This window comes from Acinonyx jubatus, chromosome A2, assembly GCF_027475565.1.
Source record: "Acinonyx jubatus isolate Ajub_Pintada_27869175 chromosome A2, VMU_Ajub_asm_v1.0, whole genome shotgun sequence".
In the NCBI taxonomy this organism is placed as follows: Eukaryota; Metazoa; Chordata; class Mammalia; order Carnivora; family Felidae; genus Acinonyx; species Acinonyx jubatus.
In genome coordinates, this window is record NC_069383.1 from 111,161,446 (window position 1) to 111,173,744 (window position 12,299).

General features: G+C 48.0%; 1 protein-coding gene across 1 annotated transcript in view; it reads right to left on the bottom strand.

Moving 5' to 3' along the window:
* The window catches only part of WNT7A (Wnt family member 7A), a 78,580-nt gene extending 68,618 nt beyond the window's left edge, over positions 1-9,962 (bottom strand). Inside the window, exon 1 of the mRNA XM_053218890.1 lies at positions 9,421-9,962. The gene's annotated coding sequence lies outside the window, so the exon portion shown is untranslated. The remainder of the gene's footprint in view (positions 1-9,420) is intronic.
* Between the last annotated feature and the right edge of the window lie 2,337 nt (positions 9,963-12,299).

Sequence of the window (12,299 nt, forward strand, 5' to 3'; positions counted from 1 at the left end):
TTCCCAGGGTTGGGATAGTAGAGTCTTCCCATTCGTCTTTGTTTCTTTTGTTTCTTTGTTTGTGCTTCTAAGAAAACCTCAGCAACGGAAACCAGAGAAAAAGCCTGGAGCTGTTGGGAGCAACTGGGAGCAGCAGCGATTCCCGTGAAGCAGGCCCCCAGTGATCGGCATCTGGGAAAGGCTGTTGGAAAAGTGTGTGGGTTTTTTAGCATGAGGGAATACTGGGACCATGGGGCATGAGGCAGCTCTTCTATGGAAGCCAAGAGAATGAGGTTCTCCCCTCGGTTTTGTCACTACCCTGTGTGGCTTTGAGAAAGTCCCTGAAATGTCACTCCTCACCTTCCCAGACCCACTCTAAAGTAGCCTCACCTTCAGCCGCCTGCCCTCCCTTCACCTATCTCCTCCCTTCACAGCACTGGCCTCTTCATGGACCCTGCTTTTATTCTCACTGTTTCTTTCTTGTCTGTCTCCTCATGCTGGGGAGGGAGGGGTTCCCACGAGGTTAGGGGCCAGTGTAGGGTCCTGTTCACCATCATAGTGCAGTCTTTTTTTTTTTTTAATGTTTATTTACATTTGAGAGAGAGACAGAGAGTGCGTGAGCAGGGGAGGAGCAGAGAGAGAGACAGAGACAGAATCTGAAGCAGGCTCCAGGCTCCAAGCTGTCAGCACAGAGCCCAATGCGGGGCTCGAATTCACGAACCATGAGAACATGACCTGAGCCAAGTCAGATGCTCAACCGACTGAGCCACGCAGGTGCCCCCACAGTGCACTCCTAATAAGGAGTGTGAGAGAAAGTGGCTTGGTGGGGCCTCTCAGCTAGTGCGGCCAGAGCAGACCTCTCCGCTGAGAACCGAATGACACGCTTTGAGATGCAGTCCCCTCCTCCAGTAGCCATCCCTGGCACATTCCTCCACCAGGACCATTATTCTTCATGGGCCCCGCGCTGGCCCCCATCACAGCAGCCAGCTTGCTGTATCACCTTCGCCTGTGTGCTGGTGTGCCCCCCTCACCTGGCACGAGCACTTCCAGAAGAGGGTGCACAGAGGCCGCGCTCCAGCAAAGCTCCCGGGACCCAGGGCCGACCAGCCCCTGTGGAGCCCCGGGTCGGGGGGGAGAGGTGGAGGAGCTGGCAAGAAGGTTGCAGAAGCCTGCAGACTTCATTCTGTAGATGTGGGAAACCGCCCACGTCCCCTGTGTCTGAGCAGGGCGGTGACCCAGTGTGGGTGTTCGAGAGTGAGGCGGGCCTCTGTTGTCTTGTAGCTGCCCGGTGTCCAGCCCCCTCGTGACTGTCACCCTGGCTCCACTTGGGGGGGCTCCCGCTGTGCGTCAGGCTGGTGAGTGTGCTGCAGCCTTTCCCACGGAAGCTCCGCCTCCTCCACCTGCTTGGGGCTGCCCACCTCCAGGCCCGCTCTCCCGGGATGGGGGCAAGTGGGACGAGAAGGGGGGCGCTCACAGGCCACATTCCCATGGCCAGGAAGCAGCCCCAACACAGAGACCGCCCACCTGGTACAGTAAGGACAGGGTCCCTCCCTCTGAGCTATGACGGCATTCACCATTTACTGAGCACCCGCCATGTGCCAGGCTCCATTCCTTTGCCCCCTGGAAACACTCTTCTCCCAGGTAGTTTTATCAGTGGTCCCTTACTTCATGCGAGCAGCCCCTGCCCATTCATCCTGTCCCTACTCAGCACTCCACACACATCTTACCGTGGCTTTATTTAGCTTCCTAGCATTTCTTGCCACTCTCCAATTTTACAGGATGTATTTCTTTGCTGACTCATTTCTACCTGTTTTCCTGGCTGCCCTGTTAGCCCTACGAGGGAGGTATTTGTCACTTCGCTGCTGCATTTCCAAGAAAGATGGCTGGCAAATAATCGGCCCTCGATGGATGATTGTTGGGTAAATGAATAATCGAATGGGTGTCATTTACCCCTCGTAACCACCTCATTCTCCAGAAGAGAAAACTGAGATGTTGAGAGGTTCAGTCGGTTGTCCAGCAACTCGCTGAGTGTCTGGCACCCAGAGAGTGCTTAATAAAAGTTAACCGTCAATTTCCTTTCTGTCTCCATGTCTCCCCACCCTGCTAACAACGGGGGCCTCTACTCTGGTTTCATCTCCATCCCAGCCCTCCCACTGCTACGCACTAAGTCCATTCACCCCAGGTCAGTGATTCAGTGCTTAACACAGGGGGGCCAGGATGAATAGGGCTGAAGCACCCCGACTGGGAGGAGCTGGAACATGGGCATGCAGGCTGGAAAAGCAGCACCTCACTCCTCCTGCTGCCAGAGTCCTGTTAGCTGCTCGGCTGGGCGGCAAACCCAAAGGCCAGTTTGCAAATTTGAGGCAGAGCCCGAAGAGTGCAAAGAGACTGTCTGTCCCATAGATGGCGAGACTGAATCCAAAAGCAGGTACTAGAGGCTCCCAAGACATGGCCGGTTAGGGGAAGAGTCAGATGTGAAAGGCCGCTGAGGCTGCTGGGGCAGACCCAGCCTTGAGCCTCGGCTCAGCCACTTGCTTTGTGATCTTAGGAAAATAATTAGCCTCTCTCAGCCTCAGCTACCTCCTCTGTAAAATAGGGAGGATAATGGTGCTACCTCTGAGTCACATGAAATCATGTACGTAAAGCATTTATCAGAGTATCTGGCATATATCATGCACTCAACATATGACAGGTATTTGATGATGATGATGATGACGATGACAATGGTCATGACATATATTGGAACCCGGCCTGTAGGACCAGAAGGAATCTTAAAGGTCATCTGTGCCAGTGTTTCTCAAACTTCTTGATCCATCAGAATGACTTGGTTACAAATACAGATGCCCAGGTCCCCTCCAGATCAAGCAGGTCCTCCTGGCAGAGGTAGGAGTCGTTCTTCTGCTTCTAAGGAGCTCCCCAGCTACCAACCATGTCTGGCTTTATCGGAGCAGAGTCTGTTGAGGATCCAAATACTAGTGCAGTGCACAGACCCACGGGCTGGGAGGCAGAAGTCAGATTGAGTCGGCCTCTGACGGACTTACTCCGGAATCCTGGGCAAGCCCTCTGCCCTCTCTGAGATCCATCCTTCCCGTCTGTACCTTCAGCAGTTTGGGCAAGTCAAGCGCCTCATCCAGAAGCAAGCATAAGACCCGAGGCCTGGCTTGCCGTTATACGTCTAGAGCCTGGTGGTTTTGCTGGTGAGACTCTGGGTCCACACAGGGAGCATGTGGAGAGGGAAGACGGTCGCCATCTGAGCTCCCTGCTTTGGAGAGGCCAGTTGGCAGGCTCCCATTTCAAATCCCATCTCGGCGTGTGACCTTGAGTGAGCAGCTTAGCTCTGAGGCTCTGTTTTCTCATCCTGAAGGTAGAGATGCTCCTCCTCACGGTATAAGGTCTCTGAGAGGTCACTGTGGCAATGCATCTGGAGCTAGTGGGCCTTCTTAGATACACGAGTGCTCCAGCCACACGGGGCCTGGCTGATCACTGGCCAGCTGACCACAGGCTCCTGGTCACCTTGGGAGGACGGTGCTTATCACAATTCCACCCCCAAGGTCTTCCTCAGGATAATCTGTCCCGGGTGATTCATCTCGTGGGCTGGGCCCTTCCTCTCAGGCCTGAAATATCTCCCTCCCTTCACCATTCCTGGGTCAGGCCTGTGACCCCTGCCATGTGACTTCCTCTGGGGACTGGCCCTGGGCTCCTGCCTGCCTGCCAGCCCTCCAGTCCCCGGCTAGTGACCCATTCTGGGCCTGACATATCAGGCAGGGCTCAGCTAGGGTGGAGGAAGCCCACAGCTTGTTGTGCTGGGGAAAAAGTGCATTCCCCACGTCCGGCCCTCACCCTGGCCCAGCCACACCTCTGCCTTCAGCAGGCTGGGCTTCTGCCGCACATCCTGGCCTAACCTGACCTGTTTATCACCCAGCTCCCACGTGGTGCCCTGCCCCTCAGGCACACACATTCCCAGGGAGGATTCTGGGCTGGCTGGAGCAGAGGGGTTGGCCGGTGTGCCTCACAACTTTATGGAAGTCACCCTTTTCTGGAGCCAAAGACAGCTCTTTGGAGAAGGTGAGGAGATGTGGACCCACATCCCAGCTCCACTGTGAACTTGCTGTGTAACTTTGGGCAAGTGAATCTACCTCTCCGGATCTTAGTTTACCTAATTTTAAGTAGAGAGAAAAATACCTCCATCTCCAGTTGTTGTGTGCTTTAAATAAAATACAGTCTTACTCATGTCTGTGCTTCACCTCCAACCAATTAAATCGGAATCTGAGGGATAGGTCCCAGGCATTGGATGCAGCCAGTGATGGAAACCGCTAGTGTGGAATAATTGTTAAGAGCCAAAGCTTTGGAGGAGACCAACATGAGTTTGGATTCTGGCCATGTTATATAAGTATGGACCCTTGAATAGATTATTAGCCTCTCAGAACCTCTGTTTACCTGCCCATAAGATCGGGATGACAGTACTTACTTCCCAGTGCTGTTATGAGAACTAAAAGGAGTAACACATATTATGCACTTTGCACATGTGAGCACCCCAAGTGACCCATGTGAGGACAAGCACCTTGTCACTTCACCACTGTACCCACTACAGCTGGCTCTGTGCCAGAGTCACATTTGGCATTTCAAACAAATATATGAACGTGAGTAAGTGTTATCACCATAGGTTAAAAATCTATGAAGAAATATCACTTATCATGACCTGCCAGAATGAATAAAATTAAAAACAAGGAAACAACACATGTTGGCGAGGATGTGGAGAAAGGGGAACCGTCTTGCACTGTTGGTGGGCATGCAAACTGGTGCAGCCGCTCTGAAGTACGTGTGGAGATTCCTTAAAAAGTTAAAAATAGAACTACCCTATGATCCAGCAATTGCACTACTGGCTATTTACCCAAAGGCTACAAAAAGACAGATTTGAAGGGTCACATGCACCCCAGTGTTTACAAAACTAGGGAGGGAGCCCAAAAGTCCATTGGCTGATGAATGGATAAAGATGTGGTATATATATGTATACATATTTATGAATTTTAAATATAAAGAAATATATATAATGGAATATATATATATATATATGTCTGTCTGTCTATCTATCTATCTATCTATCTATCTATCTATCTATCTATCTAGATACATGATGGAATATTACTCAGCCATCAAAAGGAATGACATCTTGCCATTTGCAACCACATGGATGGACCTAGAATGTATGATGCTAAGTGAAATAAGTCAGTCAGGGAAAGACAAATACCATATGATTTCACTCATATGTGGAATTTAAGAAAGAAAACAAATGAACCTGGGGGGAAGAGAAGAGAGGCAACCATAAAACACTCTTCACGACAGAGAACAAAATGAGGGCTGATGGAGGGGAGGTGGGTGGGGCATGGGCTAGATGGGCGATGAGTGTTAAGAAGGGCACTTGTTGTGATGAGCACTGGGTGTTCTATGGAAGTGATGGATCACTGAATTCTCCTGAAACTGATATAATACCTTATGTTACCTGGAATTTCGATAAAAACTGGAACAAAAAATAAATTAAAATAAAATAAAATAAGAAACATCAGTTATCATGAGACAAAGCTTCTGTCTTTTGACAGACTTAAAAACGTACAGATCCCAGCATCTGTTGCTGCTAGGAGTGGCCATGGCTCTGTGGCGGCCACTGAGATGTAGATGGAAGTCACAGGTTCTTCGTCCCTTGCGTTTTCCCCTCTTTGTGGTCCTCGGGCTGCCATCTCGAGAATGGCAGAATGAAAAACTAGAAGGATCCTGGGACTCACCGGCCTGGGTGAGCTGCCCTTGCAGCCCAGAAGGCAACTCTGGGCTTTCGTTTTTCCCCCAAGTGAAAAGAAGATAGACTTCTTGTTGTTTAGGCCTCTGGCTGGGGAATTTTTGTTTCTGATAGAAGGAAAACAGATGCTTTGGACCACCTCATTGTTCTACTGTTTTTCTTTTCTTTTCTTTTAATATGGAACACTTCGCGAATTTGTGTGTCACCCTTGCACAGGGCCATGCTGTTCCAACCTTAGTATATGTGCCCCCAAAGCGAGCACACTCATTTTTCTACTTTCTGTCCATAGTCATCAGACTCCAGATAAAGCTATGCCAAGAGGACCCACTAAGAGGGCTGAGGACTTCCTGGCACCACTGAAATCCCAGTCCTGAATGTGATCCCTTGGAGTAGAGCTAGCCATGGGTTCCTATCCATGCTCCTCTGGCCTCCTCAGAAGGTTCAGAAAGAGGGCGTGCCTCCCCCATGCCCCCTAAAACTAAAACTCATGGCTCCCATTGCTCTCCTGAGCACTGTCTCTGAAGTCAGGCGAATATAGATGAGAATCTTGACTGTTGCACTGTTTTGCCACGGGCAAAGTGTCTTCGAACAAGCCTGAGGTCACATTTGTCAGTGGGACTATGTCAACCAAGAGATACAGTTAGACAGGGAACTTGGAGGGAAAAGACAAAGTAACAGGACCAGAGGTAAGCAGTGCTTCCAAATAAACTCAGAACTAGGTCTAAACATCCAAGGGAAGGGAGGTGGCAGAGTAAATGTGATTATCACAGACCTTGGCATTGTAAAAACAATAGCCCAGCAGCAGAATGTTGGGCGTGGGCAGGGAAGAGTGTGAGGGCCTTACTTTTCTCATCCTTCACGGTAGGGAAAAATAGAGCGGAGTGAAATGTGTAATTTAAAAAAAATACATGACCCCCAACTTCTTAATATTCTTCATAATCTTGGGGGGTCTTGTAGGAAATAATATCTGATACGGTAACAAACCAACGAGTAAAGTTAGAACTGCTTTTATTTCCATTAAATTCTTTTTCTTTCGTTACAAAAATCAGTAAGCTCCATATGTTATTTTAAAATTTAGCATACAGAATAAGAAATAGGTGTACTGTGAAGAAGCATCATGAGCAAATGGAAAAGAGATGGATGATTGACTCAAAAAGATTTTTGGAAAACTACTTAGTGAAGAATAACTAAGCATTTAACTTACACCATAGTAAGGGGTTTATTAAAGATTTTAGTGTAAACAATAAAACTCTAAAACACTAGGTGAAAACAGATGTGTCTTTTAACTGGCATGAAGGTAAAAAGGTATCTTTTCTAAGATAAGATAAAGGCAATGAAAGAGATCACAAAGGAAAAAAATGATGTAATGAAGTTAAAATTTCTGTACATTATAAAAAGCAAACACAAAACTATACACAAAATATTCAAGTACATATTCACTTAGGTAAAAATAATTTTGACTAGAGGTAGCTACCCTTGATACATAATAAAAGGCTCTAAAAATCACGATTACTCTAATAAAGAAGAACATGGGATAGCCAATTCTTGATTGAAAAAACATTAATTAGAACAAATATATAAAAAATCACCAAACTTAATCCTAGAGAAATAGGCAATAGAGCCACAATAAAATACTATTTATAATCTGTACACTTGACCAAATATACTTTAAATGTGAATTTTCAATACTCACTGAAACAGGTATTCATGAAGGGCACCTGGGTGGCTCAGTCCATTAAGCATCTGACTCTTGAATTTGGCTCAGGTCATGATCCCAGGGTCATGGGATCAAGCCCTGCATCGGGCTCCCTGCTGAGCATGGAGCCTGATTAAGATTCTCCCTCTCTCTCTCTCTCTCTCTCTCTCTCTCCCTCTCTCTCTGCCCCTCTCCCCCACCCCACGTGCTCCCACCCTCGCTCTCTCTCTCTAAAATAAAAACAAAACAAAACAAAAAAACAGGCACTCATGCATTATTTGTGAGGTTATAAATTAATACTAATTTTAGGAAAGCAAACTGAAAATCATCTCAAAAATATTCATAGTCCTTAAATAAGTAATCCTACTTCTAAAGATATAATCAGAGATAGGTTCACAGATATATGCATATGCAAAGATGTTTCCTGCAATGTTATTTATAACAGTGAGAATTAGCAATAATCAAAATGTCCAACTTTAGGTAAATAAGAGAATAAGTTATGATTTATAATTCATGAACTTGATAGAATATTATGCAGCCATTATAATGTTGCTTCCAAAGCATATTTAAAGACTTGGAGGGGCACCTGGGTGGCCTAGTCCTTTAAGCGTCTGACTTCAGCTCAGGTCAAGATCTATCAGTTCATGAGTTTGAGCCACGCGTGGGCTCTGTGCTGACAGCTCGGAGCCTGGAGCCTGGAGCCTGCTTCGGATTCTGTGCATTCCTCTCTCTCTGCCCCTCTCCCACTCATGCTCTGTGTATCTCTCTCTCAAAAATAAGTAAACATTTGAAAAAAAAGATTTGGAAATTTTTCATTATTTAACATTATTTCATTATTTCATACTTAGTTAAATAAAAACTCAGGACTCAAGTTTATATTTGTAGTTGTTAAAATAAACATTACAAATGGAAATCAACAAAAAAATTAGCATACAGAGTTGTGACCCCACTTTATAAAATTCTTTCGTTTCCTTCTTTCCTTTCTTCTACCCTCCCTACCTTCCTTCCACCCAAACTTTCTCCTTCCTTCTCTCCTTCTTCCCTCCTGCAATATATATGCCTAGAAGGATACCTGGAATGATGTTGCCTAATATTATTCCTGCATATCTGGGGTACTTGAATATATGTGATCCCCCCTCCCATTTTGGCAGTATTTTTTTGTATAGTGTGGATTCTTTACAAAGCATTTCGTATTTTTATAAGACAATAAAATCACTTTCCAAAAAAATTAATCATACCTACTTCTGTAGGGTTCTCATGAGCAGACTAAGATAACCAGGCAAGCACGCAGCACAGTGTGGGAAGCAGCTTTCTGAGACCGCCCCAAGATTCCTGCCTTGTGCTGGACATGCCCTGTACACGCAGCTCCTACCTAGAAGGTCCCCTTCCCTTCGATAACTTTCTACTCATCCTTCAAAACCTACTCCAATGTGAAACAGGTCCTGACACCTATGCCCCATTAATCAGACTCCTCCAGACACACAGACTCTGAGCAGGGACAGCTCAGACAGCAGAAAAGGTTAGAGAGTGCCTTCAAAAAGCAGCAGTGTCCAGGAGTGACTGCTCAGAAGTTTGGGGCACCTAAACCACCTGGGACAGCCCCGCTCCTGCTTTACCGACCCTTGTCTTCAAGCACCCCCCATTCCACTATCTCGCGGTATCCTTCCAACAATGTTGTTATGCAAATTAGTAAATTCAGCTTCTGCAGCCTACAACTCAAGCCGCCAACTGTTTGCCGTTTTCCCGGCACCGAGTTCAAAGCTACTAAATGTTTCTGGAATGAATCTATCTCAGTCACACACAGAGTTGTTATAAGAGGCTATCCTTGCCCCAGGCCAACTTTCTAAAGGATGGGAAACGGGACTGACACCTGTGCAGCCTCTTTCTGAGCCGTCTTGGGCTGGAGGGCAGGGCGAGCGCAGACGGTTCCTGCTCGCTAAGGAGCTATGCCTACCTTAAGGAGAGGAAACGGATTCAGCCCGTCTAAGCGATGTGCTCAAACCACTGGGGCAAAGCAGAGAGCCAGGTCTTCTAAAACATGCCCAGTTCGGTCTTGAGTGCTCCCGGAGGATGCTGGGCCGGAGATCATCCTGCGTCCACACTCACTCAGCACATAGATGGCTTTTCACACGTGCTCACTGGCTCCCGAATCCTCGAAGTAGCCTCAGGAGAGCGGAATTTTCAACAGCTTCCTGGTGCAGATGGAGAGACGGAGACTCAGAGAGGGGAGGTGCCCCAAGTTCATCCAGTTGTGACATGGGAGGCTCTGGACGCGACGCCAAGTCCGCCAAACTCAGAACCGTCCCTCAGTCCGCGAGGCCACCGCGATGACGTAAACCCTGGGAGACCCTTTCGGGGTCACCTGGCACCAATTCCCCCAGAGCGGACCACCGGTAAGTGAGGACTTGGCAGGTGCACAGGCGTGCGGGGGAGCTTCGTAGGCGACTGAAGAAGGGAACGAGGTGTGCCCGGTGGAGCCGAGCTGTGCACGACACAACCCGAGGTGGGCCTGGCCCGACCCAGCAGACGGCCGCGTGACTAGCCATGGCGAAGGTGAGAAATTACGAGATTCCACTGGCTCAGAGGCTAAGCACGTGTGAGCCGAGCGAAGCCTCGAGCGGGGCCGAACGGGGCCGAACGGGGGCCGAGCGGAGCCGAGAGAGGCCGAGTGGAGCCGACTGGTGCCCGGAGCGAGTCGGGTGGAGCCGAGTGGTGCCAGGAGGAGGCTAGCGTCAGCGCAGAGAGTCACGTGGAGCCGAGCGGGTTACAGGAAAGAAGCCGAGTGGGTCGCGGCTAGCCGAGGCGATGGGAGCGTGCAGAGGTGAGGCTGCCCCGGAAATCCTGTAGCACGTCGTCTCTGGACCCCTCCTTTCCAGAACCAATGGGAAAGCCGTGCGCTCCGGTTTCCGGAGCCTGCGAAGTAGCTTCAGAGAGACTCTCTTCTTTGGTGGCCTCAGTTTCCCCCCTTGTACAATTAGGGTAATGGAGGGAGGCAGAAGACGCAGCCTTTCTTAAGCCCTCCCCCTCAGGGGATGATGCAGAGTTTTTATATTTTCTAGGGGGATTGAATGTTCCCTCTCTCGTTGGGGTTCGTCCTGGGGAATGTCACTTGAAAGACCGTTTTTCTGGAACCATAATTAAGCCTCATTTTCCGGGCGTGCGGTAGATGCCATAACCTGGAGGTCCAGAGGGTACATGTGTGACACCGCTGACACACGGTTAAGCCTTGCCTGGTCCCAAAGTCCAACATATTTACATGAAACAGGAGCTCTCTGGGGCCTGAGCAGTGAAGGAGTCACAGATGGGGAGAGGGTCTTTGCTCTTAGCAGGGCAACCTCGCTCAGCCTCCTTGTTTTCACCTGTAAGGTTAGGAGACTGATGCCTGCTGGTCAGGCTTGTGAGATGCCTTATTCTCACAAAGGTGCTTGGGGGGATGGATGGGGTAGGGGATCTGCACTTTGACAGTATTATCATGGCGTCTTTCTATTGTGAAATGTGCCCCTTTCATTTTTTAAGAAGAACTCTTAAGGTTCTAGGCAGTGTGCATAGAGATGTGAGCACGTCAGCCGATAATCCCTGCTCGTGTTCCGTTAGAAGGCTGCTATTCCTATGATCTGGCCCAAGAATTCTGATAGTAAGCATAGGCTTGGACATGCTGACCCCATAAGCACCTGATGCCTTCTTGAAGCCCATGCCTGTATGCCTGCACCTGAAGTGTTCTAAAACACACATCTGATCACCTCACTGAGGTGCTAACAGCCCTTCAGTGCCTGTGAAACACAGGCTTCCTTCAGGAGCTGGCCCCAGCCTGTTTCTCCATTGGCATCTCCCTTCCGTCCCTAAATTTTCAGGAACACCTGGCTACTCACCCCTCCCAGAGTCTATCAACTCCCTCATACCTCTGCTGTATGTTTTTTTTTCTTTTTCTTGTTTAGAAATGCTGATCTCGATACTGACACAAGATGGCGCCGAGACCGTATTCAAAGCTTTCTCCAGTAGCCCCTGAGTACTGGCTACCTGTAAACTGGCTTGGTTGTTGGAACTTTTAGAAAGACCGTAGACAACTTGTTTTATAAACTTAGGTTAGTTGTTTCTAGTACAACTCTCGATGAATTTTATGTATCTCATTAATGTTCCAGATAGAAACAGGGACGCTTACCTACCCAGTGTTTTGGTACTGTCATCTATCCTTGGACAACAGGCCCCATAGTGGACTCAGAAGCTAGTTCGGGGTCCGAATTCACTCATAGCTTCTTCGTACAACCTTTGGTGCCTGGATGCTTCAGGGACCTTGGCCAAGGTTGGGAACATGCCCTTCCCTTTGTCAGGCTGTTTTTTCATAAACCAGGAAAAAGAATTCCATCAGAAGGATTTTTTTCCCTGCAAAGTCCCATTTATCTTCCACCCAAGTAATATTAGGTAAATATCAGATAGTGTTACTTGCCTTGGTTTCTTGGTGAAATATCTAACATTTCAGATGTGTGAAATTGTAGGCCCCTCCCCATCGTAGGAGGGGCCACAAAATGGATTTTTGCTTGATGTCATGCAGCAGTCACGACCTGGTCTCTGCTGCCAGATAGTGAGGGGATAGTCCATCCTTTTATAGATGAGTTTCCACCAAAGACAGTCTAATAGAATGAAAGGAAATATTAGAATTATTAAAAGAGCTATTATTTTGCCTTGTTCAGATTTCTATTTCTGGTCATGTTGCACAATGCGTATAATGAACTTTAGTTGTATTCGTCAAGCCTGTGTTTTGCACAGGGCAAATGGCCAACAGTCTCACTAATTTGTCCCAAGATCTTTTTTTTTTAATTTTTTTAAATTTTTATT